Source organism: Saccopteryx bilineata, chromosome 5 (assembly GCF_036850765.1).
Source record: "Saccopteryx bilineata isolate mSacBil1 chromosome 5, mSacBil1_pri_phased_curated, whole genome shotgun sequence".
Classification (NCBI taxonomy): domain Eukaryota; kingdom Metazoa; phylum Chordata; class Mammalia; order Chiroptera; family Emballonuridae; genus Saccopteryx; species Saccopteryx bilineata.
The window spans coordinates 68,874,380-68,898,848 of record NC_089494.1 but is presented as its reverse complement, the minus strand read 5'-3'; the positions used below and the strand labels follow the sequence as shown (position 1 = coordinate 68,898,848).

General features: G+C 38.2%; 1 protein-coding gene and 1 pseudogene across 3 annotated transcripts in view; one reads left to right on the top strand and one right to left on the bottom strand.

Moving 5' to 3' along the window:
* The window catches only part of B3GALT1 (beta-1,3-galactosyltransferase 1), a 602,130-nt gene that overhangs the window by 440,195 nt on the left and 137,466 nt on the right, over window positions 1-24,469 (top strand). The gene's annotated exons all lie outside the window — the stretch shown is intronic.
* Window positions 12,760-21,782, bottom strand: LOC136306493 (large ribosomal subunit protein uL24-like; annotated as a pseudogene).

The following is a 24,469-nucleotide window of genomic DNA, read 5'->3' as shown; positions in this document are numbered from 1 at the left end:
TCTGTCATCTAGAAGCCTTGGAACTTGGAGATCAACTGCCAATTCAAAGTCTATATTTCTACCAATTCCATCTATAGAAGATCTGAGGAGCTAGTTCAGCTTAGTCTCAGTTCTAAGACACAAAAGGACTTTGCAACTAAGCACATTATGGTCCCTTTAACTCCTTGCTAATGGCAGCTTGATTTTCTTGTGGTCCTGGAAGTGCTTAGTTGAGTATCAGTTCTATATTCTCTTGCAGGTATTCTTTTTTACCTCAGGGATATATTTTGTATATCTGGAGTCTCTGAACTAATCATTTTAAACCAAATACTCCAAATTAATTCACCTTTTATTGCAGCTTTATATTTTTCCCTAAGATATAATAGTTCAATCCCTTTATATTTCAGAGAAGAAAACAGATACCATGAGGAAGCAAATGAATTTCCCATGGGTACACATAAAGTAGAGCAGAATTTATATCCATCCCTTTATGGACCCTTAACAGCAGTTTGGCTAGATGATCTAATGGACTAGAATAAATATGGCCCTAGATTCCTCTCCCATACTCATAACCTCACATAATTGAAACATTCTACAGTTGACCTACCACTAACCCTAACAACATCATGTTAGTACTAAGAGAGATAGAGACCTTCCTGATAGAATCATGAATTAGCTCAGGATCTCCAAGAATACAGAGCCAGCCTAATCCTATCAGTTAAGGTTCCAGTATATCTCCCCTGTAAGAGAAAACCAGTTCAGTGAACAATTCATATACTATTGCTAACCTACTTTTAGAAATATTGATAGGATAAAATTTTCCTCTGGTGGTGGCGATCAGCTATGCCTTAATAGAGCTTGGTCTTTAAGACAGAAAGATGTTGGCTTTTCCATAAAATTGGTTGAATAATCCTGAGTCGCCTCCTTTTCAGGGAATAAATAGCTTCTGTTGGAGCTATCCATGGTGCTCATCTCAGGGCATCATTTTCCAGCCCGCTTTGACAGCATACGTATGCCCTGGTTCCAAGGATTTCTAGAGTACCAAGCTTCATTGTGACTCTTGTTATGATTATTTCTTGACAGAGTGCCTATATTTTTCATACATAGAAACCTTACTCTGCAGGTTAACATTGCCAGTCCTACCCTTTACCTGTTCCTCTCCCTCTTTGTGGTAGCCTTATCTTTCTCAGGAATCTGCCTACCTTTCTCTTCTCCTGTCTTGGACTCCACTGATACGATCACATTGCCCTGCCTTAGCCAGAGCAGCAGCCTAGAATCACCTTAGGGGTAAGCAGTAAGCATGATTTAAGGATGACAGGAAAATCTTCCTTGTCCCAAAGCATCGCTCCCTTATGGACTTGCAATGTAACAAAACTCATATTTGGTGATGTAGCATCAAAGAACAACAGTGACTGAATTTACATAGGGCACTGAATTAAATACTTTAGATATTTTGTCTGAATATCATTTACAAAATACCATGGGATAGATATCATTATCCTAATTTATGGTCAAGAAAAGCAAGATTCAAAGAAATTAATAACATGTCCAGTTAAGCAAAACTAGTATGTATGTGCCAGTAGCAGTTTTATTCTTAGTTCTATCTGACTATACACTCAAGTGCATTATGCCTTGCTGAATTGAGTTTATAAGAACCTCAGGCATCCTTAAATTCTGCACCATTAACATGTAAGCAACATTTGACATTTGGCCTTTAATATCTCTTTGATTTAAGCACTTTATTATTTCTAAATCATGGGTTCATTCACCCTTGATGGAAGGTAGGAAAAATATATGTTCTTTATAAACCACTTGATTGAGTACAGGTATGAAGCTGTGCCATCATAAACATCTAATCCCTTTCTCTGTACAAGGTAACAGTCAATTAAATCAGAGCGATTTGCTTCAGGCCAGAAGCTCATTGACCAGCACAAGACATCTGCACTTTTTTTTTTTTTAAAGCTGAGAGATGCTATTAATACCACAAAGCCCCATAGCCAGAATGAAGGAAAGTTTTGCAAGTGATGGATTTAAACTTTGTCCTCTGGGGGTTAGATGTGATTATCTCCATCAGCTTTTATTCACACTTTTAGAGCTCGTTTTCTAGTTTCACTTAATCTTCAGCTTCTTCTAATTTCAAAGCCCCAGGGCTCAAAGAACTAACCCAGGGCTAAGCACTTTCTTGACCAGTCAGCTATTATTTTAATCAATGATATGACACTATTGGTGAAGAATTTTTCTCATTCTTCTTTTAAAATATTCAGTGAATGGCTTTTGGTAGATATATAGAATCTTCTTTTACCTTATTTGATGACTTTTATTTTTTGCAATGTTTTATTTCATGGTATTATATATATATCCACTGTAAGAAAAAGAAAAATCCTAAGTTGAGTACTTTATTTTAACTGCTAATTACAGCAGTCAGAGGTTGCCCTCACAACCCCCACAATACCAAAAAGTTTCCTGCATTCTTAGAGTCCCTGTGTGTGTCCTGGGGTCACTGGATGGGGGTGGGGCAGGGACTTTTGGTATCTGCCAGGCATGGCTCCCATGCCTTCAGTAAAGTACTCACCCAAAAACTTGAGCAGACGTCCTCTTCTTTTACTCTTCTTCCTCAGTCTTCTCCTTTATTTATACTTTCATCCTTTCAATTCCTGCCTATCAAAGTCCTATTTTCTTAGCATTAATGACTCTTGGGTTATCTGGAAATATTTAAAAATTTTATTAAAGCCACAGTTCAACAACAGAAAAAAAAGAGGGGGATTCCCTCTTCTCAGGGGCAATGAATTCTTCAGAATATAACCTTTAAGCCTGACTTGTAGTGGCGCAGTGGATAAAGCATCAACCTGGATTGCCGAAGTCACCAGTTCAAAACCCTGGGCTTGCCTGGTCAAGGCATATTAGAGAAGCAACTAATACTAGTTGGTGCTTCCTGCTCCCCCCACCTTTCCCTCTCTCTCTACCTCTCTCTTTCTCTCCTCTCTTTAAAATCAATAAATAAAATATTTTTTAAAAAAGAAAAAGTTCTATATGTATAAAAAAAAAGAATATAACCTTTATTCCCTACAATAAGAGAATTACCTGTGTTCTTGCTGGACAGTTGTATTCCTCAACCTGGATGTGTCAAATTCAAGGACAGTTGTTATTTTGCATATCAACAATGGGTTAAATATTTATATCCCATATATACATGTGCAAGAGTATGGTTAAATATTACTGAAACTGTTTCCATAAATATCACATTATATGGTGTCATGGACTGAATGTATCCTTCTCAGTTAAAAAGAAATTTTAATTGATTTTTTTCAGAGAAAGAGAGAGGGAGAGGGGAAGAGAGAGAGAAACATTGATATTTTTGTTCCACCCCTTTATGCATTCATTTGTCGATTCTTTTGTTGTTGTTGTTGTTGTTGTTTTGACAGAGACAGAGAGAGGGACAAATAGGAATAGACAGACAGGAAGGGAGAGAGATGAGAAGCTTCAACTCATACTTGTGGCACTTTAGTTGTTCATTGATTGCTTCCTCATATTTGACTGGGAGGCTACCTCAGAGCGAATAACCCCTTGCTCAAGCCAGCGACCTTGGGCTTCAAGCCAGTGACCATGGGGTCATGTCTGTAATCCCACGCTCAAGCTGATGAACCCACACTCAAACCAGATGAGCCCATGCTTAAGCCAACAACCTCAGGGTTTCAAGCCTGGGTCCTCTGCATCCCAGTCTAATGCTCTATCTACTGCGCCACCACCAGGTCAGGCCATTGGTTCATTCTTATATATGCCCTGATCAGGGATGGAACCCACAGCCTTGGCATATTAGAACAATGCTCTAACTAACTGAGCTACCCTGCCAGGGCCTATCCCTCACATTTAATATGTTGAGACTCTAACCCCAATGTGATGGCATTAGAAGTCTGGGCCTTTAGATTAGAAGTTTGGGTTTAGATGAAGTCATAAGGGTGGGGTCCTCCTAAAGAGATTAGTGACTTTATAAGAAGAAGAGGAGAAATCAGAGCTCTCTTTATCCTCCTGCAAGTCAGGAAGAGAACTTTCATCAGAACCCAACCATACTAGCATCCTGAATTCATACTTCTGTTCTCCAGAACTGTGAGAAAAAATTGTTGTTTAGGCCACTCCATCTATGGTATTTCAGTATAGCAGCCCAAGCAGACTAAGACATATTTTCTGCTAGATATATTTATTCATTCATTCATTTATTACCTGCTATTTTTAAATTAAAATAGCATTATATTACAGTGTATTTTAACATTTTTTTACTTGGTTCATCATGATAATGCCACATCGTAGTATTATATGTCCCTGTCTTTTACATTAGTTTCCTGAGGCAGCTAAAACAAATGACCACAAACTTGATAGTTTAAAACAATAGAAATGTTTTACCTCACACACCTGGAGGCCAGAAGTTGGAAATAAGGTTTTAGCAAGACCAAACTTTTTCCTGAGTGTCCAGGCAGAATCTGTTTCTTGCCTCTTATAGTTTATGCCGGCTGGAAGTGTTCCTTGGATTGTGGCTATATCACTTCAATCTCCGCTTTCATCTTCATAAAAACCTTCTCCACTACGTGTGTGTGTGTGTGTGTGTGTGTGTGTGTGTGTGTGTATCTCAGAATTCTCTCTACCCCTCTTTTATAAGTATACTTGTGAGTGGACTTAGGTCTCACTTAGATAAGCCAGGCTAAATGCCTACTTATAAGATCTTTAACTTAATAATTGCTGTTTTGCCATATATAGGAATATTCACAGGTCCTGAGAATTAGAAAGAAAATATAGCTTTGGTACAATGGCTTTTTTTTTCAGTCTACCGAAGTCCCCCAAAGATTCTTATCCAACCACATGCAAAAATACATCCCATCCTAGCATCCCCTCAAATCTCAACACATTCCTGCATCAATTCAAGCCCCAAATCTCATCTGAATACTTTTGGTTCAAAAGTCCCAAATCTCATCATATAAATCATTTAAGTCAGGTATGTGTGAGGAGCGGGTATGTTCCATCTGAAGGCAAACTTCTTCTCCATCTATGGACCCGTGAAACTAGAGAACAAGTTATCAGCTTCCAAAATACAGTGGTAGACACAGGATATGAGTTATAGACATTTTCATCCCAAAAGGGAAAAAGGTACAAGAATTATGTTCTAAGTCAGTAGTTTTAAACCTTTGTACACTTGGGGATTGATGAAAAAATAGAAAAATTATTTCAGTGACTGCTAGGCAGAAATCTCCCTGAACATAAGTGAATTTGACTAAGATCATTGGGTTTATCATCTTCACACAACATCAGGGTGATTAACTCTTTCACGGACCAGTCTGCAGACCAGTGGTTGCAAAACACTCGTCTAAGTCATTTATTTATAGTCGTAAGTTTTCACTTGTCATACTGGCCATCAACAATTCTGTGTTGCTTCCCCGTGAAAACACAGTATCTTTGTCTTAATATCTTCCCACTTTTTGGGTTGATATTAAAAATTTGAAGTAAATGAAGTGACCTTAAACTCCTCATAAACTTTTGGGTTTTTTTTTTCTTTTTTGCTAAATTCAGTTTTGTTTTTGGCTTAATCACATTATAAACAGATGAAAGTTAAGCAGCTTCTCTTGAAAGTCTGCCAGAGCTTTAAAATATCGGTGCCTCAGCAAGAGTCCTATCTGATGTATAAATCAGTCACACTAACTTCTCCTGGCTTTAAGCATCCTGGAGATTGGGCTATTTCTTGTGCCATTAATTGTATTGTCTGGCATGTTCCAGACAGTCTTCTTCATACACAATACTTCTCATGTCACAGCTGTGCAGAGTGTATTTTAAGACAATTAAAATGAAAACTAAAATGACAGAAGTATAAAGTTAAAATTCCACACAGGTGGTTATACCACCACAAATAACTGAGGTGACAGAGATAAACATCTCTTTATATACACCTGCCTGTGCACATATAGGAACACCATGTGTCAAAATTTACTCACCTGCTTAGCAACTTTTGGTTTGTTTCAAGGTTGCTTGTGAGATACTTTAAATTTTAGAAATGTTGAAAAGGAAACCATGTGTATCTTATACTAAGGTGTTACAGTATTTCTATGTAATTAAATATTATTTTTAATGGCCGCATATTATTTTTTTGCACGGTGGCATACAACAGACCTCTTCGTATTGAGCATTTAGTTTGTTTCGAATGTTTCTCTAATTGAGGTTGGCAATAAATATCCTGGTGATGAATCAGGGTTCAGATATTTAACATTTATTCCAGAAAGTATCTTAATGGGAATTAAGAAGATGTACTGGATTAATACACAAATGAAAAATGCTGGAAGGTATTTTTTAATCTCACTTTCTTATTATTTTACCCTTATTTTAACTTGCCAGTGTATTCTTTGAATAAATTGACTAGGTAGCCCATTAAGCCATTATCAATTATTAGCACCTTATATATGTAATTATTTGTTAGATTAGATTTAATGCACTAGAAAGACCAGAGGAAAAGGGCTTGGGGTGGGGGGAGGCTATGGGAGAGGAGAGAATAAAGGGGAAGGCCTGAACCACGAGGGAATGTCGGTGGGAGTTCGTCTTGCCCACTCAGAGAGCCACCTAAGAATCATTAGAAGATGAACTTGTTGAGTGGGCAAGTGGTGACAGGTTCTAATACAAATGATGGAGGGGGGTAGAAAGCAAACTTTGCCTACTCCTTAATATACCCTAGGGGTTTAGCTAATCAGCATGCATATTCCTAACACCACCACCCCTTCTCTACTGTAAACTGCAGGTGCAAATAGTAAACACAGGGCGATGTCAGGGATTAGGGAAGACCTATGTATAAATGGAAGCCCTGAAGCACCTGCTCAGGGATTATATTGGTAAGTGTGGGAGGAAGGCAAACGCCTGGGACTGAGTACTGGGACACACCTTACCAAGGACAGCTGTAGACCCTCTGCTGAGAATACAACTGTCTTTTCTGCTTATTCCCCCACCTCATTATTTAAGGCTCATCTTAAAATTTTTAATAAATGAAGTCTGGATTTGTTCCTCAACATGTTGCCTTAACAACTGTTATGATTTATTTTTACCAATCATGTTTCCTCCATCTTTTCTAATATATTCTTAATGGTCTCATCTTTCCTACCCTCTTTCTGTAGACTTAGACTCACATCAGATGCAAACAGATAAAAAATATATATATATATATGCACAGAGGTGAAGTGAAAACATCCCTTCAGGAAAAGCATGCAAAGAGCTAAGGGCATCCCATTGGCCTGTAGGGCAGCTGGTGGTGGTCATACCCTTCCTGGGTCTTCCTCCTCAGTTAGACCCATTTCCCCTTCATAGACAGAATCCCCGCGGAGGGGTGCCTGCGAGTGTGCATGCATGTGTGTGTGCGTGCATGTGTTTGTGTGTGTGTGCCTGGTGAATGAGACATCTGCACACTGGCCTTACAGCTGACTTGCGGTGCCTGGTAGGGTGTTGGGCTAGCATTGTGCCAGCTCCAAAAGGAAGAAAAGAGCCCACCACACTCGATAAAAGCCTAAAATAGAAATGTGCATGACATGGTAAAAGCTGAGATCTATTTTCTGATTTACTATTACCCCTGCTCATCTACAGGGTTTCTCTCTAGGTTTCTCTAAATCTATTTCAGAGTCCTTTCTTCATGTAAACCAAGTTATGTTTTTCTGAGGTTGAATCATATTTCACTTTTTTGTTTTAAACTAAATGTAGTAAGATGTGCCTCAGTTCTTAATGGGGTCTGCCACCATTCCCAAATTAGAACACTCTAAACTTTGCTAGCACAGTGTTGTTTTCTTCCTTTATCAAACCTTCTTGCAGTATTAACATAGAGACTAATATTTGTACAGTGGTTTACCATTTACAAAATATTTTGAAACCTACCATCTACTGAGATGGGGTGTTTTTCAGAACTCTTTTACCAAAGCAGAGACTGAGGCTTGAAAACATAACTGGTTTGTCAAAGGCTCTGCAGCCACTCACGGAGTTGAGATTGAAGCTGGCGTTCTGGTCAAAACCCATGCCCTGTATACTACATATCATGCCTCTCTACCACCATCCATATGTTTCCACTCAAGAAATAATGAATCACAAAATGTGTTGTTATTGGACAGGTAAAGAATAAGTCTCAGTATCTAAAAAGATGTTTCAACTTTAAGTTTTGCTCAGAAATGTGGTATTTTGTTCCTGTTAATCTAAAAACAATACACACAAAAGCCATAGCTGGGATTTTAATGATATTAATAGCTAGCATTTATTAAGTACTTACAATGCACCATACTCTATACTCAGTGTTTTCTAAATACAGTCGCAAATAATCCTCGAAATAAACCTATGAAAGGGTGTACTAGCACCTTAGTCAACTCAGGCAGCTACAGCAGAATACTATAGATGGGTGGCTTAAAACAATTTCTTTCTGATAGATCTGGAGGCTGGGAGTCCAAGATCAGGGTGCCAATATGACTGGGTCTTCTTAGGTCACAGCCAGCTGCCTTCTCACTGTTTTCTTACACGCAGAGAGAGGCCCCTTTCTCTCTTTATGACAACACTAACCCAATCATTGAGGCTCCACCCTAATAACCTTGTCTAAACCTAACTACCTCTGAAAGACTCCATCTCTAAATACCATCATATTGAGGATTAGGGCTTCAACATATGATTCGAGGGGCACTCAAACAATTAATAGCAACTATATAGTACCATCCCCATTTTGAAGATGGGGCTGACAGAGCTGTAAGAGATTCTGTAAGTCACTCAAGCTAGTAAATGGTAGGGTGGGGGCTCGAACCCTGGAAAAATGGCTCCCGTGAGCACATCCTTAGCCACTAAACTATAGGAATGAAGATGCTTGGTTCTGTAATCTATTAGGTTAGACTAGCTGCATTAACATGGGCAAATATTTAATTTCTCTGAAGGTCAGTTTTTCCATTTGTAAAATGATTCAGTAAGTTAACAAAAATTGGTACCTAATTCGTAGTCAATAAATGTTAACCAGTGTTGTTCTACTGATGTTACACACAGCTTCACTTATTTCCTTACTTCTCAGATATATATTGAACACCTGTTACATGTCACTCTACATTTCTCTGCACATTCAGTTTTTAGAAGCACCATTTCCTCTGTACCTCCAAGATCACCAACTTCCAAGGCTAACCAGGCACTTTCCCTCTTTTCTGCATTTAAACAGTTCTTTCTCTATATGGAGTCAGGATTGCTCACTTTTAGCCTGGTATTGCTGTTGTTTCAAATGAGTTTGTAACTCTAGCATCTTTTGTTTGGTCACATTACTATCACTCTGTCTCCCTCTTCAAACTGCCAGATTCACTTGGCTCTTTTCTAAAGCTATTTGAGGTCACCCTCCTTTGTGCTTAAAGAAAACCAGTCTGTTTCACTACAGACATCTCCCATTTACACAATATGATTTAAAACCAAACACTTCCAACTCGAGGCCCCTTCTTTATTGCTGTTTCAATTTCTTTCCTGCTTACAAATGAGATCATGGGCTAATGACTCAGAATCAAAATAGTGGTGCTTGATGGCTTCCTATGTGCAAGTGGATTTGTCCAGACTTTGCCCTGTCAGGAGGTATCTTTTCCAAAAATTCTGTTCTCCCCGTTCCTCAGCCCATAGTGTGTGTGTGTGTGTGTGTGTGTGTGTGTGTGTGTGTGTCTACTTTTTCTCCCACCTTCTAAACTCTTCTGGCTGGGCTACTTGTCAGATTAACAGAGCTCTGGCTGGCTAGCTCAGTTGTGTAGAGTGTTGTCCTGATACAACACACAGTCAAGGCACACACAAGAATCAAACAGTGAATGCATAAATAAGTAGAACAACAAATCAATGTTTCTCTTTCTCTTTCTCCTCTCTCTTTAAAATCAATAAATTAAGAAGAAAGAATTGTGATTCTTTTTTTGTATTTTTCTGAAGTTGGAAACGGGGAGGCAGTCAGACAGACTCTCGCATGCACCTGACCAGGATCCACCTGGCATGCCCACCAGGGGGCGATGCTCTGCCCATCTGGGGCATTGCTCTGTCGCAACCAGAGCCATTCTGGCGCCTGAGGCAGAGGCCATGGAGCCATCCTCAGCGCCCAGGCCAACTTTGCTCCAATAGAGCCTTGACTGCAAGAGGGGAAGAGAGACAGAGAGGAAGGAGAGGGGGAGGGGTGGAGAAGCAGATGGGCACTTCTCCTGTGTGCCCTGGCTGGGAATCGAACCCAGGACTCCTGCACACCAGGCCGATGCTCTACACTGAGCCAACTGGCCAGAGCCAGAATTGTGATTCTTTAAGAAAAATTATCAGAGACAGCTTAACAGGAGAAAACCAAAGTTTAATACATGTGCATAGACATGATCAATCCATGAAACTTCCAAAGACAGTGAGGCAACACTGAGTGTATAAGACATTTTTGGACAAAGGAGAAAAGTGAGAGTGTGTGTGGGAGGGGGACAGTGTATTAGATTTCAGAAGTGAGAGTGGACGATTTACATGTAGTTGAGGAAGAGGGAAACTCACAAGACAGGAAAATCCCCTTAAGACACAGAAACTCTGGAACACAGAGGATTTCTGACCAAAAGACACCTGTCTGAAGCCATCTTGTTTACCATACTTAATTCAAATTAGGGCTAACGCGGCATCCTAAGATATCCTTCCTCAATTGGCTTTCTCTGTCTGAAGCTTTAGGGCAGTAAAGGGAGGAGGGTCAAAGTTTCACTCTGAGCCTTTTGCTTCTTAATAAATAGCTCAAAAGCAATATCCCAAAAAGCAGTTTCAGAGCGGCAGAATTTTGGTCCCTTCTGACCCCACAACTTACTTGAGAAATTTTCGCTTTGCTTTTGACCTAGGAAGATTTGGTGAAACATTTTCATTAAGCCTTTCTGTACTAACTTGAAAGGAAGTGTTTTATACACACTATTGCGACTTATATAAAGCTTTTCTATATGAATATGGCCAAGAACAAAACTCTTAGCTCAATGTGAAACCTGATGCCATGTGATAAAACAAATGCAAAATGCCTTTAATTGGAACAGACATTTTGTGATCTGAATATTTTTGTAAACTCAGTCCACACAAGTCAACACAGCCAAAAGTAGGATATATTAAAAGGCATAAAATTGTAAATTGGACATGTGAATAAGCTTTATTGATATTGTAAAATATTATAGTAGAACTTTCTATCAGATCTTCTCATTTGGGGCACCACATTAAAAAGAAAACAGTAAAAGCTGTGAGTGGTACTGACATAATTAGAAGTTGAACCTATTTGGACTCACAGTACTCACTGCAGACAATTACAGTTTCATACTTTCAACAGATGGCCAGAATTAAGTCCTGGTGAGCCTTTCCAAAGCAGTGAAGCCACCATGCAGTAAGATCTACCATTGTCAAGAATTTAACTTCACTTGGAAATAGGCTAGTTGGTTGGAAACTGCTGAATCTGATGGTGTGGCTGTAACTTCAGTAGAACAGCTGCTTCCATTGTAAGTCCCTAGTGTGTCTGTGTAGGATAAAAACAGTGGTCAATATGGTAGGAAACCCATAACTGAATAGAGTAGGGGAAAGAGACAGAAACGGGAGGAGAATGAAAAGGGAATTGAATTGGTTATTTACTTTGTATAAGCAAAACCATGTTTTTTAATGGAAGGTATTGCTCTTTTATATGTAGTATTGGTAGTCTATTGACATAACAATCTGTCATGGTCCTATATTAAAGATAATTAAGTAAGAGGAAAAAGAAGGAGCAAAGAATATTGTCTGGGAGATTCATTAAAATTAGTCTCTGGTAACAGCCAGTGTTTTTTGGAGTGTTTGCTGTATTTGGGATGGACTAAGTTCTTTATTCTTTAGAGATGTTACATTTTTGTAATCCTCATAATACCCTGTGATCTAGACATGGGTTTTCTCTTTTTTTTAGAGCAGTTTTAGATTCACAGCAAAATTTAGCAGATCATACAGAGATTTCCCATACACGTGCTGCCCCTACACACGCAGAGACTCTGCCCATCAGAGTGATACATTTGAACCTGCATTAACACACCATTTCACCCCAAATCCATAGTCTACATTAGAATGTGCAAGAGCATAGGCTTACTCTTGTTCTTGCACATTCTAGAGGTTAGGACAAATGTCTAATGGCACAACCCACCATTATTAGAAACAATTGAAGGCAATGGAAAGTCCCACAGTGGGTAAGTGGTAGGGCTGGACTAAAAAGGGTCTGCTGGATCTGACCGTGAGGAGGTTTGTCCGCAACCCCTCTGAGAGCAGTTTTGGGAGAGTTGTTGGGTGGAGGTGAGAAGAGAACCTGATTTTCTTATCAGCAGGATCTCAGGATCTCTGAAAGCAGGCACATGAGGGAGGTCTCTGAGCACTTACACTTTCACTTACATGGATGACTTCTTGGACGTTTCTCATCCAAGCAGTTTGGCTTCAGTGTGCTCTTAATCATTATAGTAGCCTACTTCTTGGTTCCTCATTTATTTAGATAGTTCCTATTTTAATTGAATAAACTTTGATTACCACTACCATCTTGTAAGGCATACTATCTCCATTCTTACAGACTAGCGACAGAGGCACAGAGAGATTTCAAATGACTTGCCACGAGTGCAGAGCTGATGGCTGGTGAAATCAGTAGGAGAACTCAAGTCCATCATTCTACTATGGAGCTCAACATTCTTCAGAGCAGTTAGTCTTTGGCTCAGGCTTCCACAAACAAGACTGATAGTCTTTTTTTATTTTTTTCATTAAAAATTTTTAATGACAGTTGTATATAAGATTACTTTATTCCTGCATCTCCTCAATTGTTTATTCCTTGTATTTGCCCTTTGCCTTTCCTACTTGGTGTGATTTGGCTTTACATTTAGAATCTTTCTGCAATCTTTGTCCAGCCTTAGTCTGGGGTGAATGCCCACATGAACCATTAGCTTTCTCCTCTTGCACTTGTTCAGTGCAGAGGACATACTTCTTCCCGTAAACCTGGACTACTTTGCCAATTTGCTGCCCTTTGTAATGTCCTCACACTACCTGAATTTCACCATCCTTTTGGGTGGGCATGGATCAAACTTTGTACTTCTGTCTCAGCCCTTTAAAAAGAGGAGAAAACATAATCTTCCTGTAAATGTGGGAAGGTGAATTGAAATGCCTTTTATGGTTCTTGCTCCAGTCAGAAGTCACAAAGGGATTGAACTTCACTTTGACTGTATCTATGATAGCCACAAAAGGGAAGAGGCAGAAGATAGTCTTGAGGAAAGATTTTGTAGTGATTAACAGGATCCATGAAACCTTATTCTTCCTTCCGCCCCCACCCTCAGTGTGCTAGGCAAAGGCCATTGACATGGTGATCTTATTCGACTAACTTCACTTGAGAGCACCAGGCATTTTGCCATTTCCTAGTTTAACCTATGTAATATTACCCAGCTTGCAAGGCCAGGACAGTAAAAGCAGGCAGTGTAAGTTCAAGGTCATAGAATGAGTCAGAAGAGACCAGACTGTTCAAGTCCTTAACAACATGTCACTCACTCGTGCACAGGCAGGACATTGGCCTCATTGAATCATTGACATTTGAGAGTTATATTTACAAGTCAATAAAAATTATTGGTTGCTACAAAGATTCAGAAACATGAGTCTAGGGAACGATCTGCAGTATAAATTCCTGAGTGATGTATTCTAGAGCCAATCAGTAAGGAAGTAAACATATATTGGTCCAGTCATTATTCACTCAAGCCAAGACATAAAGAAAAGGAAAAAAAATATCAGTGGTCTTTGATTTCATTTCCTACCAGTTCACAAGTTTGTTTTCTTGTGGCTGCTGCTGTAACATCAAGTCAAAGCAATTTCCAGGCCATTATTGCTCTGAGGCAGTAGCAACTTTTCAGTTTCTGTCCTGAATGTGTGGGAAACTTCAGAGATTACTCAGACATCAGCAAAAAATAAATTATGTGAGTGAGAGCCCCATGCATCATGTGAGTCCTTGGCCAGCAAATCAGCACTACAATCCATTTGTTCCCGAGAGCACTAGAAGTTGCACTGGCAGTCCTAATGGCTGCAGTGGTCACTTTTAAACAGTACTCAAATAAGGATCTTAGAGAACTGAGAATCAATTATGAAAGATTATCCTCCAAAATTTCCTTCTCTTTCATGATCCAGTTCTTCAAATATCACTCAAGAATATCTTTTCTATTAAACAAAGCAGATAATGTACAAAGGAGACAAAAATATGTACTCAGTCTGTTGACTTCTTTTTATCATATTGTTTCTGCATCTTTGATTCTGTTTTTCTCTTTTGCGTTTGTTATTCCATTCATTTTTCTTTGCTTGATTTTCACCTATTTCCAAATACCTATCATACTTCTGCCACTCCTTATTTTTAATATGTTCAGCATTTTATTTCTCTTCCCTTTCTGCTTAGGCTGCCATCATCTTCTCACTTTCTTTTCAAGTAACTGAGTTTGCACGTGGTTTTATATTTTTTAACAAGTCATGCCAACAGAATTCCAACTATCTCTGGAGAAAGGAATACAATTTGAAATATAAGTCATCCTGAGCCAAGTGAAAGCATGCTCAAGCAAGGCACTAAACCTCCCCCTACCCCTTCCAATTTCCAAAACCACACTGAGAAATAGCTTAGGTCAGCTAGAGAGGATGTGGCAAAGGTGAAAAATGATGATAGTCGGAAGAGCCCTGGGTTATATCAAATTTTGCTTTTTTATTACTTTAGACTTGCCAATAAATTCTGGGAGCCATGCCTTTTTAATATATTTCCTTGGTCTCTGCTAACTCCAGCATTTGGCAGATGAAATTCCAATAGACTGTCTAGAGACCTCTTGCCCCAACAGCAGCTAAACATCTCAATTGGCCAACCACTGAGCAAGATCGGTGAGAATATGAATTTTAATCTATTTCTACCTTTGCCTCTTAGCAGGAACTGCTTATATTTGATAATATATAGCATAATATTTGAGAAACATTTTTACTGTCTCAAAGGTAGGTGTGAAAAACACACACACACATCCGTCCTACAGATTACATATATATATTCTATATATAATCAGTAAAGAATGGAAAAGGTGTTGAGGACATTAAGGGAAAGAAATAATATATAATGAGTCATCTGAGCTTCTACTCTGTCCCAAGTGCTTTAGATATATTACTTTATTTAATTTTACAATTTGCCTATAAAGTACTTACAACTATACCTTTTAAAAGGATGACAAAGGGGAGGCATAGGATGGTTAAGTAACTTGCCAGTGGTCACCTAGTAAATGATAGCGTTATCTATGAATCCAGATTTTGATGATGATGAAAAAGATAAAGAGGAAGAAGGAGTAGAAGGAAGAGAAACATTATTGAGCCAGACCCTGTAGTAAGCATTTCTTATACATTTCATTTATAGCAGCTTTCTGAAGTAGGTAATATTGTTATTTCCATTTTATTGATGAGAGACCAAAGGATAGCATAGGTAAAATAATTTGTTCAACTACAGCTGGAGGGTGAGAGCTCCAGGATTTGAACCATAGCCAGCTGGCCTCAGGCCCCACACTGACAACTCCAGCTCCACATGTTTTCACTATCTAACCATGTTTCTTCAGAAATTTGAAGTGGAAATTTAACACTAAAAATATATTTTAGTGCCATATTTAAGAACAATGAAAATTCTGTTTAATTGAAGATGTGGATAATATACCAATGTAGCCCAATTACCAGAAGGGTTATGCCAAAAGGTAATTCAGCATGGCTGGAAAATGTTCATCAATGCCTTGTCATCGCTATAGTACATATAGGGCTCCTTCTCCAGAGTGTATTGGGGCTTCACAGTAGTATTGGTGGGAAAAGGAGAGAGCCGTCTTAAAAATGCAGGTCAGCATATCCAGTTAATGATTGCTCATACAGAAACAGCAGGTGTCTGTTGAACTGAATTAATAAATATAAAGAATTTCATGAACTCAACTAGAAGAAATTCCATAGGTTAAGACTCTAAACTAAATAAAACCAATTAACTCATTCTAATAAAATCTTTTTACAGGGTTAAAGCAATTAATGATGTCCACTCCTTTGATAAAACAATTCTTACAAACAATGCAGATTTAAAAATATATAATTCCAATAATTATTTCTCCTTCAATTCTTTAGATCCCCTTGTCACTCACAATGTCAATTCTGAATACGTGGGGAAGTGTAGACTTATATAAACTTACATTAATTATTTACCATGTGCCAGGTACAGTGCTAAGTACTTTACTTTGTTATGTGAGGTTAGTACTACATAATTTCTATCAGGTGGATGAAGGAACAAAAATTTAATGCTATTAGTTAATTTTCCTGTGTCATACAACTAATAAAAAGCTTGGCTTCAAACCAACACCTTTCTGACTACACAGCTTGAGCTCTTAATTTGTATTCATTGAATTCATAGTTTGTCAAATAGTCATATATAAAAGGTGTGGATTAGTAGATTGTGTCAACATGGAAGGGTTGAATATTGCTCAGTCTAAGTCTCATAGTTTAAAAGAAATACAAATCAATTGAAGTATGTTCAGAAAAGAGTGATTTGAAGGCCAAAGGGCCCACAGCCCCTTCAGTTGAAGAGGAATCTTAGGAGTCAAAAATGTTTAGCCAGGAGAATAGAAAACTCAATATGATCCTGTTTCAGATACTTAAAGAACTGGTTGAAGGAAATGAAATGAGCCTGTGAATAGAGGGGTCTAGAAGATGGTATTTCCAAGGTTCTTTGATACTCTGTGATTCTATGATATGTTCTTTATGAATCCAAGGAGTGTGTCTTAGTCAGTTTGGGCTGCTATAGCAAGAGACAATTGACTAGGTAGCTTAAAGAACAAATATTGATACTTATTTCTTATGGTTCTGGAGGCTAGAAAGTCAATGATTAAGATGTTGGCAGAACCAATATCTGGTAAGGATACAACTTGGTCTGCTGTTAGTCATCGTTTGTATCCTTACATGGCAGAGATCAGAAAGGGCTCCTCTAATCTTCTTCTTATAAGGACACTAGTCCCACCATGGGAGCTCTACCCTCATGACCTAATTACTTCCCAAAGGCCCATCTCTCAATACCATCTCATTAGGTTTTCAACATATGAATTTGGGGGACACAAACATTCAGTTCCTAGCAGAGTAAAGCCAGTGGACGCTGCATGTCAGCCTAGATTAAAGAAGAATTCTCTACTAAAACAATCTCATGGTGGCAGTTGTGCCTCAATGCAATGATAGGTTAACATCACTGCAGTTTATAGCATAGGTCAGAAAAACACTTGGCAAAAATTTTGAAAAGAAAATTTAAATATAGGGTGATTGATTAAAGTAGATGCCTTTTCCAAACTTGAGAGCCCATGAATTGGCACAGAGAAGCTTAATGGTTACAACCTCTCCCTCAAAAAAGTTCTAAGATTCCTGAGCCTGAGCATCAGTGTTTCCTCTACTTAAGAAGCCTCCAGTCAGAAAAGGAGGACTAGAGAGAAGAATTTATAATAACAGTAGTGTCAACTCTCAGCTCTTATACTTGAGTTTTAAAATGACATGAATGAGTTTTTAAGAAAATCCTTGCAATTATTTACAGTTGCCAAAAAGTGAAAGCAATCTAAATGTTCACTGACAGATAAATGGATAAACAAAATATGATACATCTACAATGGAATATTGATCAGCCTCAAAAAGAATGAAACTGTCATATGCTACAACATAGATGAAACTTGAAGACATTATGCTAAGTGAAATAAGCCAGTCATAAACATTGTATGATTCTACTCATATATGATATCTAAAGTAGTTTAACTCTTAGAAACAGAAAGATAGTTGTCAGAGGCTGGAGGGAGGTGATAAGGACTAGTTGTTATTCAAAGAATATACAGTTTGTTTGGCAAGTATAAGTTCCAGAGATCTGTTGCGCAAAAATATGAATGTACTTAAGGTTACGGAACTGTCCACGTAAAATAGTTAGATGGACAGCCAGACAAGTGGTGGCACAGTGGATAGAGCATGGACCTGGGGTGCTGAGGTCCCAGGTTCATAACTCCAAGGTTGCTGGCTTGAGCATGGGCTCATCTGATTTGAGTGTAGGCTCTCCAGCTTGAGCATGGGGTTGCAGACTTGAGCTCAAGATCATTGACATGATCCCAAGGTCATTGGTTTGAAGCCCAAGGTGGCTGGCTTGAGCAAGGAGTCATTGGTTCAGCTAAAGCATTGCTCCCCTCCATCAAAGCACGTATGAGAAGCAATCAATGAACAACTAAAGTGACACAACTATGAGTTGATGCTTCTCATCTCTCTCCCTTCCTATCTCTCTGTCTCTATGTCTCTGTCTCAAAAAGAAAATAGATGGACTTCCCGAGTCAAGTAGCTCAGTCGGTTAGAGCTTCGTCCCAATATGAAAAAGTTACAGGTTCTATCCCCAGTTAAGGCACATAACCGAATCAACCAATAAATGCATAAATAAGTGGGACAATAAATTGATGTTTCTCTCTCATTTTCTTTCTCTTAAAAAGAATAGTTAAGATGGTAAATTTTATGTTGATTTTTTTATCGCAATAAAGAATAAAAGAAAACTCATGCAAGAACTAATGAGATAACTCATAAGGAAATGTTTTGACAAGAACAAAACTCCACTCAAGTTTTAGGGAATATAAATAATACCAACATGTTAGAGAGGTGACATTTCGAATTGATAAGGAACCTTTCTTGATTGAATGCAACAGTATATAAATATGTGTCAATGAGTAAGAAATTTACATTCATTTCTAAAATGCACTAAAATCAGTCTTAATGATGAACACAAAGACGATGCTAAAATCTACTGAACATTTATTCTGAAGCAAGGCTCAGTTTCATCTTTAGTTTTCTTCAGGTGATATTTTCCAAAGAAGTTACCACAGTGGTATTTCTTTTTATATGTTTTTCTTCTTTCAATCTCATATATCCTTAATATCTTTTAATGTGACATGCACACACAGGAATGTGCAAACACAATAAATAGTTTAGAATCCTTCTCCAGAAAAACAGGGTTGCGACTCAAATCTCTGAAAAGAGATTTCAAATAGCACCTTAAGATTTCTTAGCCTTTCTGAATAGCTCCAAGTTTTAGAGAAAACTCACACTTTCCCTTCTGATTATCATTTCTTTATTTCCATGTGGAACCAACTCTTGTCTAAATTTGAAACCAAGAAACAATTGCCTTTGAATTCTATGTGTTCTTAACATCTTTCATTTTCTGGCATTCACTATTTCCAGGTTTCTCTGATAGCTTTCGGATTGAAATGTATAACTATTAAGACACTATTATATATTATAAACAGTCATTCTTTTATGGTTAGATGTGAACTAATCTGTCTCTCTAAGCTCAACCTACCCAACTTTTCAGTTTTATGCTGGTGAATACCAACCCAGGTTCCATTTCCCCTGTTCTTTTGTTCTAGATTGAACTGATTTCTTTCCGCCTAAGCTATAACAGTTGGTATGAGGGGGAGAGGTTGTGATGAAGAATAAATTAGTTATAATTCTAAACTTCTAATCTGTACCCTATCAAATGGGGATACTTTAAAATGAAATTGTTGTTCATAACTTTTTTCTAAGTAAATGTAATTTCTAAATTTAATATTTATAAATAGCTCTGGTGTAACTTACAGCAGTGGTCCCCAACCTTTTTTGGGGCACGGACCGGTTTAATGTCAGAAAATATTTTCACGGACGGGCCTTTAGGGTGGGACAGATAAATGTATCACAGGACCGAGACAAGCGTCAAGAGTGAGTCTTAGATGGATGTAACAGAGGGAATCTGGTCATTTTTAAAAAATAAAACATTGTTCAGACTTAAATATAAATAAAATGGAAATAATATAAGTTATTTATTCTTTCTCTGCGGACTGGTACCAAATGGCCCACGGACCGGTACTGGTCCGTGGCCCCGGGATTGGGGACCACTGACTTACAGGACAGCTTGATGTAGTGAGGAAGTTTAAGTAATCCCTAAGATCAGAGAGATATCCATAAAAATATAGTAGCTTCCTCAGTCCAAAGGAGGAAAACATGTGGGAAAACCTTAGAGATGGGAATCAGGAAATGTTTGTTCATAGTGCCAAGGCTAAGAACTTTAGCTGAAAGCTGCTGTCAAAAGTACCCTGGCCAGGCAGCTCAGTGTATAGAGCAGGGGTCCCCAAACTACGGCCCGCGGGCCACATGCGGACCCCTGAGGCCATTTATCCGGCCCCCGCCGCACTCCTAGAAGGGGCACCTCTTTCATTGGTGGTCAGTGAGAGGAGCACATTGACCATCTCATTAGCCAAAAGCAGGTTCATAGTTCCCATTGAAATACTGGTCAGTTTGTTGATTTAAATTTACTTGTTCTTCATTTTAAATATTGTATTTGTTCCCGTTTTGTTTTTTTACTTTAAAATAAGATATGTGCAGTGTGCATAGGGATTTGTTCATAGCTTTTTCTTATAGTCCGGCCCTCCAACGGTCTGAGGGACAGTGAACTGGCCCCCTGTGTAAAAAGTTTGGGGACCCCTGGTATAGAGCATCATCCCAGCACACCGAAGTCATGGGTCAAGGCACACAGGGAAGCAACCCAGCAAGTACACAAATAGATGGAACAACTAAGTGGGCAACGAATGATAGCAAGGGACAGATAAAAGCATCTTTATGCAAATGCTCTGAAAGTAAAATATTAGAAATACAAACAACCACAGTTGTAAATAAAATTGTGCTAGGAATGGTTTGCATATATTTGATATTTAGGCTTTGTTCAATATCGTAAGTTCTGTTCAAAGCCAAAACCTGCCTTCAGACCCTATTATAAAATTAATTATACATTATTCCTTTGGTGGGCACTGCAGTGCCCTCTCAACTTCCATTCCCACTTTAGCTAGTAAATATTGTAGGTTTTCTTTTAGTCTCTAGGAGGAGCTCCCTTCTTCCCTGGGTCTAGGTGTCATGATTCAGAGGTGAGTTCATGACCCAGGCCAGGGCAATGAAATTAGAGAATTCAATATGGAAAAGAAGCTTCCTTGTTCTTATGGCGGTAGCTTCTGAGGTTACTCTTATTCATTCTCTCTGTCACGGACAGGACTCCGGCAGCCTCTGGAGTTGTTCCAGCCAGATCGTATCTATAAAGAGTGGGGCAAAAGTAGTCTTAACATTAGTGAGTATGCAAAACACAGGACTTATTCTTGTATTATTATTTATTATTTATTGAATTATTTTTCATACTGCAAACAAAACAACTATAACCTACTTTTGTGCCACCCAGTATGGATGATCTGACACCAGCAGGTAGAATAAAGAAGCAGAGAAGAAGGTGAATGTTCAATAACATGGTCGGACTGAACCTGTTTCTCTTGTGAGTCAGTGTATCTGCTTCCTTGTTAATATCCATGTAAATTGGATGTTTGGTTACATGTCACTAATGAAATTGCTTTCTTAAACATCTACTAAGAATCTACTCGATGTTAGGCTTTGCCATCCAAAAATAATTAAGATTTCTTTCAAGCCCCCAAAGAAGTTGCAATCTGGTGAGAAACGGAGAGTAAATACCAAGGTGGAGTGATGATGAGGCGAGAGTGGTCCATCCCAGATGTGGGAAGTGAGGGGGGCATTGTTTAAGGAGAATTTTTAAAAATCATAAAATTGATCAAAAGTTAGTCTTTTCATTATCTCCATTCACTGTCACTTCTAAATAATGTCAGTGCAGTGATAAAATTGTCCTCCCTGTCAGGGTGGTCCGCTCCCACTGCCTTCAGGCCCCAAAAGCTTGTATGCCATTGTTAAATGACTACCTGTGAACTACGCTGAATCATCTTTGTAGCTTGAAGCTCATATCTGGAGAATTAAGCTTTTTAAAGAATGCTGTTCTTTGACCCTATGGGAACCAAAATCTTGATTGCAATAGCAGAGTAGATCTAGCTCACTAGAGCAATGTTGGCAACAGGACGAATTTAATTCAGTGCTGTATGAAAGCAACTTAGGAACTAATTGAAACTATACAAAGATACATAATGGGATAAGGAAAATTATATGCCACAAAATATTAATGCTATAAAATGGAGAGCTGATATTTACTTTTTATTTGTCTTTATTGATGAATTGATGACAGTTCCCAGCCAGGCGTGGTGAAGAGAACAGACTCTATAATGACTCTGAAAGACTGGAAGTTCTTACTAAAGTAGTTTATTTATTGATGCTGTTCTGTGCATATCTTATTCTGGCTGCAATCTAGTCCTTGCCAGGAGGTCACTTCACTCTCAGTGCTTTTTACTCTAACTTTCTCATTAATGCATGCTCCGAGATTGCTGTAAGTGAAGTCTTTATCTACTGTGGTATGAAAGACAGCTTCACCAATGCAGCTTGCTGGCTGTTTCCTTCCTGTTGGATGCCGATTGCGCTGCTGTGTAAGTACAAGTAACAGGAAGTGGGAGAACTGATGCTGGAGAAGTCAGTCCTCACTAGGGAGATGAAGAGAGCTCAGTCTTGACAGATGAGAAAGATTTGTGAAGGCATTGAAAGCTGAGGAAATAGTTCAAGAAACTATACAAAAGCATATAATGTATATTCAGAAAGGAGAGTAAAGCAGAAAGATGAAGCTATGAGTACATGATGGCATATGTGAGGAAAGAAATGTTTTAACATTGTAAAAAGGTGCAATGTTAAACCCAACATAGAAAGAAGTTACATCTAGAAAATCATGCTAATTGCTTAGAAACTTATTTGGTAAATAATGAGCCATAAAAAACTGTGACCACAAAAATGATATAGTTCTGTTTTTAAATTTTGTATTATAAATTATTTGTATAATCAAAAAGATAAATATGTAAGATATGAATAATAATATGATTGATATCTATGAAACTATCAACAACTTAAAGAACTAAAGCAGGGGTCGGGAAACTTTTTGGCTGAGAGAGCCATGAACGCCAGATATTTTAAAATGTAATTCCATGAGAGCCATACAACGACCTGTGTACGTTATGCATTATCCAATAAAAATTTGGTGTTGTCCCGGAGGACAGCTGTGATGGTCTCCAGCCACCTGCAACCATGAACATGAGCGGTAGGAAATAAATGGATTGTAGTACATGAGAATGTTTTATATTTTTAATATTATTATTTTTTTATTAAAGATTTGTCTGAGAGCCAGATGCAGCCATCAGAAGACCCACATCTAGCTCACAAGCCATAAGTTCCCAACCCCTGAACTAAAGTAATTTTTTTTTTTTTTTGCAAAAGGGAGACAGATGAGAAGCATCAACTCATCCTTGGGGCACTTTAGTTGTTCACTGATCACTTTATCATATGTGCCTTGACTGGGTCAAGAGCAAGTGGCTTCTTGCTCAAGCCAGCAACCTTGGGCTTCAAGCCAGAGATCTTTGGGCTCAAACCAGTGACCACGCTTCAACCAGTGGTCCAATGCTCCAGCTAGCAACCTCAGGATTTAGAACCTGGGACCTCAGCATTCCAGGTCGACACTCTATGCACTGTACCACCACCAGTCAGGCCAGAACTAAATAATTGTAAAACTATTGCATAGGTATTTTACTTATCCTCTAACCTGCTTTTTACTTCTTGCTCAGAGTTATCTGCCATATATATTGTTTCTAAACAATATACTGCTTGGTCTTCTTTGGTTTTGAACTATTAAAATTATACTCCGGATAGTCTTCATGACTTGCTTTTTCTGTGACTACTATATTTAACATCTATCTGTAGTTATTAGAACTATAGTTTATTCATTTTTATCACTGTCTAATATGCCCATGTAAGTATGCCACGTTTGTTTACCCTCATGCTAATGAACAGTCCAGATTGTTATTATAAGCAATGTCTTCTAGTGCGCATGATCAAGAGTTTCTCAGGTATATACCTAGGAGAAGAGTTGCTGAAAATTATATCTATAAAGGTTCAATTTTTCAAGATAGCACCATTTTTTCCAACAGTAGTTGTAACAGTTTAAACACTAGCCAGCACTGAAGCACATCAGCAGTAGCAGCCCTGAGTCTAGTCAGACTTCATATCTTTCTGCCGTATTAGGAAAAAACAAAATGTTTATTGTTTTAATGTTAATTTGTCTTTCCCTGGTTCCTAGTGAAATTGAGCAAAAAACATATTTATGTGTGAGTATGTCTCTTTTAAAATGTTTGTTCTTATCTTTGCCCATTTCTCAATTGAAGTGTTTTCATCGTTATAAAACTGTTTCAATTTTCTATATTTTATATCAGTTTTGATAAGATATACTTCCTATTCATTTTGTTTAAATTTCTAGATTAGTGCCATAATTTCTCTGAATATTTTTATTGTTCTTTAATCTTCGCTAAAACTTTAGGTATGTTCTCATTTATACCCAAATATCTTTTATTTGCATCTTCTATGTTCTCCAGCTGTTATTGGTTAACATTTACACAGTGTACCTTTCCTATCCTTTTATTATCAATTTGTCTGTTTTCTCAGAGCTTCTTATACACAGCAAATGGCTGGTTTTGTTTTCATATGC